We start from the raw sequence: 8439 nt of genomic DNA, 5'->3' as shown, positions 1-8439 counted from the left end.
TTGAATGATTCTTACGCTTATCTGCTGCACTGTGAAACATGCCGGTGTTACGTCAGAGTTGAATCAACATGTTGTTGCTGTAATGCAGCCGCGGCTTACATTAATCTCTTTGATGGGAACAGAAGCCGTTCAGTCATGTCATTCATCTCTGCCGTACTCTCCTCTGTGCGTCACACTGTCAGCTTTAATGTATGACTGCATATGTGCAGTTGCAGCCGCTCTTCAGCACCTCATATATCAACTCAAGTGCATTGCAGCCTGCCATATATACCGCACTGTTCAGAGTTTGTTTGCATCATCGGAGACACGTCTGGGTTTATATATAACCGCAATGCTGAGATCAGGTCACGTCGCTCTCTTTTGAGGTGAAGGTTTTTCACAGCTGACTCCACAGTTAACGCTGGATAACGTGCCATATTACATTACATTCCTCAGGAGTTTACAAAAAAAAAACATGTGAACTCACATTTGTTAACGGACAAACGCGTAAAAGGCCTGCGCACAGAGCACGTTTCCTGTGGAACAGCATGGAGGAATTAATGAGGTGGCTCTTCCTTCAGTGGTTGTCGTGTGTTCCGTTTGTAGATACCGCAGCGAAGCAGTCACAGGGTCGGACAGTCTGCAGGTGCGTGGTGTATTTTCACACAGCTGATTGTGTTTTCCTGTCAGCGGGACACCGCACAGCGCCAGGTGCTCTGCATGGCGTGTGCGCCTGCTCTGACATGACTCGCATGTTAAGCAGCAACAGCTGATGGTTGTAGCACCGTTGTAATGAAGCCAGTTAGAGGCAGCTGACAGGCTCCAATTAGGCGCGCAGCCTCCCTGATCCAAGATGGCAGTGAAGCGGCCTCAAACTTCAGCTTCTGTGCGGCGTTGCCACAGATTTCATAGCTGTTCTTCAGAAGCTCACACATCCCATATGAAGTGATGGAGGCCGTGCGACCTGCTGACTGTGTCACTACTGTTCCATAATGAGGAGCTAAAAAGACTGTTATCCTCCAACGACAGTCGTGGTCAGAGTTTAATTTTGGTCACTTCCTAAAACACGACAATTTGAAGAACCGATGTGGAAAATAATACATCAGTCATTAATATTAGCTTGGTGATGTGTGAATTTATGTGTATGTGGAGGGTGTTTTTGTTTTGTTTTGTGTAGCTGACCTGTTGATTTACGAGGAAAAAAAGTCATGGGTGACATTTTTTTTTTGGGGGGGGGGGGGGGGGGGGTTGGTTTACAATATATGATTGCTTGATGGGAAAATTTAACTTGATACTTGATTTTTCTTATTTCTTTTAACATGCTGATATTAATGTGAGCTACATTTGAAACTGTGGTTGAATCTTTGTCTTGCATGTGTTGGCAACATTCAACATAACAATACCGTGCATCTGGAAAGTATTGACAGTGTTTCACTTTTTGCACAGCTTTTGTTGTTATGTTACAGCCTTATTCCAAAATGGGTGAAAATCACTTTTCCCTCAAACTTTGACTCATAATATCCCATAATGACAATGTCAACTTTTTTTTTATTTTTACAAAGTTATTAAGTTAAAAAAAACAACTAATAAATCACATGTAGACAAGTATACACAGCCTTTGCCATGAAGCTCAAAATTGAGCTCAGGTGCATCCTGTTTCCACTGATCATCCTTGAGATGATCAGTGGAAACAGATGATTCAGTTGATTGGACATGATTTGGAAAGACACACACCTGTCTACATATAAGGTCCCACAGTTGACAGTCAGAGCACAAACCAAGCATGAAGTCAAAGGAATTGTCTGTAGACCTCTGAGACAGGATTGTCTCCAGGTACAAATCTGGGGAAGGGTACAGAAACATTTCTGCTGCTCTGAAGGTCCCAGTGAGCACAGTGGACTCACAGTGGAAAAAGATCAGCTCCATAAAGACTCTTCCAGAGCTGGCTGCCTGTTGAAACTGATGGATCGGGGAGAAGGGCCCAAGTCTGGGTGGTAACCAAGTACCCGATGGTCACTCTGTCAGAGCTCCAGCATTCCTCTGTGGAGAGAGGAGAACCTTCCAGAAAAACAACCATCTCTGTAGCAACCCACCAAGGCAGGCCTGTATGGTAGAGTGGCCAGACTGAAGTCACTCCTTAGTAAAAGACACATGGCAGCCTGCCTGCAGCTTGCCAAAAGCCAGCTGAAGGACTCTCAGACCATGAGAAACAAAATTCTCTGGTCTGATGAGACAAAAATTGAACTCATTGGTGTGAATACCAGGTGTCATGTTTAGAGTAAATCAGGCACCTACCCTACAGTGAAGCATGGTGGTGGCAGCATCATGTTGTGGGGATGTTTTTCAGTGCAGGAACTGGGAGACTAGTCAGGATTGAGGGAAAGATGAAGGTTGGAATGTACAGAGACATCATGGATCAAAACCTGTTCCAGAGTGCTCTTGACCTCAGACTTTCAGCAGGACAATGACCCTAAGCACACAGCCAAGATATCAAAGGAGTGGCTTCAGGACAACTCTGTGAATGTCCTTGAGTGGCCCAACCAGAACCCAGACCTGAATCTGATTGAACATCTCTGGAGAGATCTGAAAATGGCTGTGCACCGACGCTTCCCATCCAACCTGATGGAGTTTCAGGGGTGCTGCAAAGAAGAATGGACAACCATGCCCACAGGTAGGTGCACCAAGCTTGTGGCATCATATTCAAGAAGACTTGAGGCTGTAATTGCTGCCAAAGGTGCATCAACAAAGTATTGAGCAAAGGCTGTAAATACTTACGTACGTGAGAGTTCTTAGTTTTTATTTTTAATAAATTGCACAACATTTGAAAAAACATTATTCTTGTTGTTATTATGGGGTGTTGTAGAATTTGGAGGGAAAAATGAATAAGGCTGTAACATAACAAAAGGTAGAAAAAGTGAAGTGCTGTGAATACTTTCCAGGTGCAGTGCGTCCCATTTGTTTTCAAATAGAGGAATTGTCTTTGGAAAACGCAGAATCTAATATAATATGCACATTAATTAATGCAACGATAAGGTTCAGCCAGTTTTTCAGCTACTCTTAACATCTGCAAAACATTAGGCATCACAAGTTGCTGTTGTTTCTGTTTACGTTGCTCCGTATTTTCAAACCTTTGTGTTGACCTTTGTTGCAGTGTAGTTACAGTGAGGCTCCATCATTCTGATTGTGCTCCTGAAAAGGAAGCATGTACAAAAAAACAAAAAAAACAAATAAACAAACAAAGAAAAGAACAGTGCCTAAAAGGAGAACTCTGGTGAACTTCTGTGGGACACCATTTTGTAGGAGGCACTGAAGTAACATTCAGCATGTGGAGTTGATGTGGCCTCTAAATGGCTCAGTGGATGTTTCTGGGAGGTCATGTGTATTTTCTCTGTGTGAGGAAAAGTGCTGTGGTTTTGTGGTGGTAACTGGCATATCTGGTTGCATATGTGGTGCTGTCCTCAAAAGCTGGAAATAGCAGAAACATGGCACTGAAAAGTCAGCAGGAAGAACATTGTTTTATTGAAACAAACTTGCAGCTGCTGCACAGGCAAAAACAGCCTCACTGGCTGAACTACAATACAAGCACTTCACCACACAAATAGTGTTTGTCACCTGGTTACTTTCAGTCCCTGATAATTGTTTCATCTATGAAGAGTCATAGATAAGAACAGTTATTTAGAGGTCAACAGGTCAACACTGTTTCCTAGAATCTAGAATTGCTTCTTTATGTTACTTTTTTGTTCAAAATCCAGACAGTCAGTCTGTATTTTGGTCATTTTTCTTGTCTGGGTACTAGTAACAGGAACTGGTTTATTTTTCTCTACAAATAATAATCATTTCAAAGGTGTGCTTGTGTGTCAGGTCTGGGTGAGGGGCTCGGGGGTGTTGAGAAGTTCCATAAACTTTATTCATTCAACCAACTGATTCTCCTTCGCCCGTAGATGTGCAGTATTCAACGAAAGGCAGCCTGTGCATCCTGGATGACATCAACAAATCTCTAAAATAACCCTCTAACTGCCACAGTCACGTTGCAGATGGCAGGTGTTACCTTGACATTCATTTTACCTCTTAGGAATTGCATTGTATCCAAGTTAACAAATAGGGAAATAGTATGGTAGTACTACTTCTTCTTGTGTGCATTCAAAAACAAATATTTAAGAAAGATAATATTGAAAATACATAACCCAAAGTACAAATTCAATCTAACAAAAGTCTCCACCTAGTGCACACATTCTTGTATTCAGTGCTTCTACATCATAATTTCAACAGTCTTACATTTTTTAAGTTAAGATAGACATCAAAGCACATCTTGGAGTTCATTTAAATCAATCAGTAATAAGTACATACAGAGTGTACTGTATGCCAGTTTTCTTTAAAACAGAGTTAATGTAAACAAAGCAAATGATGAAAGTCATCAAGAAACCAGTGACAACTCTGAAGGACTTAAATGTCTTTGGATGGGATTGGAGTAATTGGTTATTGGCCAGTGTTCTGCTGCTGTTTCACCCCAGTCACACAAAGATGGCCTTTAAAAAAAACACAGATGAAATCTAACCTCAATACTCCCATGTGCCTTCTGGCCCACTCCAGCCCACATTTCCTGTTGACTTCTAATTGAATAAATCTGGGTTTGGGCATCCCTTTGGCCTTCTGCAGTTGTTGGAGTCCTCATTACTGAGACACCTGCACTGGGTCATGCCCAGAGAAATGTGCTACATGGTCAGACTATCAAAGGTGATGTCCCCTCACAATGCAAGAAGTACAACTCATTCGAGTCTCCCTAACTAACTGCTCATTTGACACAAAGTCAATCTGGGGCACCCAAGTATCCTCTGGAGAGAGCTGGTACCTACGTCATTCAGTCATTGCCTTAGGCTACTGGTTATCATCCAAGTCTCAGAACCACAAAGTACCAAAGAGTAATGAATAATTAATATAATCACTATTGAATGGCCTCACATAGTAGCACCATAAAATATGTAATGAATTGATGTTGCCACACACGGGCGCACCATAAAATATGTAACGTATTGAAATCGTACCACACACAGCACCATACAATAGGTAGTGTATTGAAATCTAATCAATATTGAATGCAGACAAAATATGAGTGAAAACAATATTTAATTAAATGCCTCACAAGTGGCAACACCTGCTTCAACTCGCAGGAATGTAACGTTAATCAATATTAATCAGTCTTTGATCTGCAAGTCATAAGTTCTGGATTCCATTGATCAAACATCTGTCTTCAACTGGACACAAGAGAAACCACTGCCGTAATATTTACAGATTTATTTACACATGTACAGGCACAAACAAATGGGACTGAAGTTTTGACAATATTCATAGTTCTATTGCTGAGACGTGAAAAGAAAGAGACATGAAAGAATGAAGTATAGACATTGAATAAGAATAAATCTGGTTGGAATTTAGCGGTGAATTTTGGGTTCACAAATGCTTATCATTGCTATTATAAAAATTTAAGATAATTAACAAACAAATTGTTATATGGCTGGGGGGGCCTGGCTGCCATTTTGTTTCTGTCCTTTGCTTCTCCTTCCAGGTGGTTTGCATTTGGAACTGAGTGGCTGTGTTGCTGAGTTTATCAGGACCTCACCCTGATCACCTGAGGCTGATCACCTGCGGCTCATCAGGACTCACAGCTGTGGTGCATCTCCATGGATTGGAACATGGTGGCATTTAAGACTGGAGTGCACAGTGTGTATTTGCCAGAGACTCGACCTTGTGACCAGACGGGTGAGATCGTCGTCTCGGGAGCCATCTCATCATCAATGGATGCAGAGAACGTCCAGGTTTGATGCACGGTCTGTGAAAGAGGAGGGGGTGAGGTCTCACGCTCGTCAGCACACTTCCTGAGGTACGTTAGATTTTGTGACTAACATTTATACAGTCAGTAAATGTGGTGTCCCTCACACCTTTATTATATTGAGCTGTATGTTAGTCATGTATCGACTTCCACTGCAGTGGAGTTTTGTGAACTGGATGTTCCATGCCTGCAGGTTGGGAAGTTGATTAGTAATCAAGCCAGGAAGTGTTTGCTGTTTGTACACCTTTAAGTGTTCTCTCTGTGTGTAGAGTGTGGACTCACATAATGGTTCCTTCTTTCACAGACTCGGTTTGTTGCGGCCACCTGGGGGGTGTCGGCGGGGTCCCAGAGTCTGAACAGCTTCTGGCTCCGGACCGTTAGCGCTGCTGGGAGCGCACCACGCCAAACCGCACTTTGTTTTTTATGTATCACTGTTATGTATTAAATTCAGTTAGCCTTTGTACCGTGCTCTGCTTATTTCATACTGGGTCTTTCAAACGCTGGTCGGTTCTCCGAGCTGCGTCCGACACATAACACAAATAGCCACTTTGCATAACTGACAACAAAGAACGACAGAACAGTTGGCTGCTTCACTTATTGGGTCTGTTGGATTGGTGGAGTGAGCGGTCGGCTCCAATTTCCTTGTTGGCCTTCTTTCACCTGCATTGGGGTTAACCACTGGTTTCCCTGGTGACTACAGGCTGCAGATCTATCTCAATTTGCCAGTTGGAACAAACGATGGGTTTGTGGGTCCATAGAAGTTGGTTCTGATCGACCCAAGGATGAAGGTTTAGTTATTTACTCTCAAATGTGCTCTGGCAGCTTCAAACTTGTGGAAGATCGGTTTAACTTTCTGGGGCCGATGCCGTCATATACGACGGCTAAGACCAAGCTTTACTAAATTGTAATTAACTTTTTAATGATATGAGATAGAAACTTACTTTTTTTTTTCGCTGAAAGGTTAACTCCGCGGACTTTTGAACCAGCCATCAGCCATCTTTGTACTCCTCATAGAAGCTGTGTGATGACGTGCGCAGTTTGAGTGTCCAATCGGAATTGGTTCACTGTCACATGGTTTTCCAAAATCCAATCGTAGGGCAGATTCACCTCACGTGAAAAGCCAAAGATTGTTTTCAGGAGTGATATATACTACTTGGCCTGTTTGAATAGCCCCTTGGGTGCTCCAGTGAGTATATACTATTGGGCTGCAGATGCGCCCTGCGCCATTACACATGGCAATCAGTGAAGCAGACGGAGCAGACGGAGAGCCTCTGATGACAATCTCACGTGCTCAAACAAAGAGTGTGTAACTATCAGGATTGCTCCACTAGTTTGCATGTGAATGTTACTGGATAACTCTCTTGCTTTCTGTTTACCATATCAATGGAGCGAGGGGGAGGGCTGTTCCTCAGACTGTATTGAGCCAAAGTGGGCCAAAGTGTGAATGAAAGCTGCTTTAGGAGCAGCACAGAGCACTCCAAAACACAGTAGAAGTAGAAGTTTGTGATGTACCCTTTGTGTAATAGCAGACAGAAATTGCTTTGAGATGAGACAAAGTGCATAGACCATTTTGCATATATTGTTCAAAATGTGCATTTTTGTTTATTGTTTGAACCTTTTTGTTGTACAGTCTTTCACACAAGACCTCAACTTACCTTTATAAAGTGTCAAAACAGTTGTTTATTATAGTTTGCTGTGTGTGTTGAATAAATGTGCGTGGAAAATGGTTTCGGCTTTACTTTTTCCTTTCTTATTTCTGATTGTAAACCTTTATTACACTTATAAAACACAACAAAAGCATATATATTATGAAAGCACAGGTTGTCCTGAAAAAAGAGACATAAAACTTTATTGTAGGATGCAGGGAGAGCTGTTAACAGCAATAATAAAACATTTATGCCAGGCAAGTGAACTGTCCAAAAAATGCCCTCAGACCCCAGAGGGTTTAATTTATAAGGAACACAACTTGTAATCATCTGCGAGTCTGCCCACGTCTTAAAATCTGTTGAGTGGGACATGTAAACATACAAAACTTCACTTTGTGCTCTTGTGTTCATTCAGATTCAGTAATTAGAATGTTGTCATTCACAAAAAAAATCTCATGTAACTGTAGCTCCATCAGCCTCACAGCTAACACAGCCGCTGATGTTTGCTGCATGTCTAATCTCTTTAATGGTAATAATTGTTTTTGCAGTTCTGTAATTTGTCCCTTGGCAGACGTGATAGCAAAGCTAATGAGTTTTGACATCCTCTGTCATCTTAACAAATTATTTGTTAAAAAAATGGTTTAAAATATGCAAGGACACCACTTGAAATCTAATATACTGTATGTCTGAAATGCAGGGGCTCTATAAAGATGCAGAGTAAATGTGATGAAAGTTGTGGGACTTCTCTTTTCCATAATGTTACTCTGTGGCTCTGCAATGATAATAATCGAGTGGAGCTTCTGTGAGCTGCTAAAAAAGAACAAGATAGATACTGGTATCTACTGTTAACCAAAGACCAAATGCTAAATCAACATGCAGACCCACCTTGGATCTCCTGTGGCAGCTCTGAGAGAAATCAAGGGAGAAACCGAAGGGACTTACTGTCAACCAAAGGCCCAATCTCTGTACCCTTCCGTCGCCTTATCA

At 42.0% G+C, this 8439-nt stretch overlaps 1 protein-coding gene across 1 annotated transcript in view; it reads left to right on the top strand.

Annotated features, from left to right (window-relative positions):
• ncam1a (neural cell adhesion molecule 1a) overlaps window positions 1–8439 on the top strand; it is a 947827-nt gene that overhangs the window by 587002 nt on the left and 352386 nt on the right.

Source organism: Thalassophryne amazonica, chromosome 9 (genome assembly GCF_902500255.1).
Source record: "Thalassophryne amazonica chromosome 9, fThaAma1.1, whole genome shotgun sequence".
NCBI classification, from domain to species: Eukaryota; Metazoa; Chordata; class Actinopteri; order Batrachoidiformes; family Batrachoididae; genus Thalassophryne; species Thalassophryne amazonica.
Note: the sequence above shows the minus strand (reverse complement) of the source record. Positions and strands in the feature narration are given on the sequence as shown.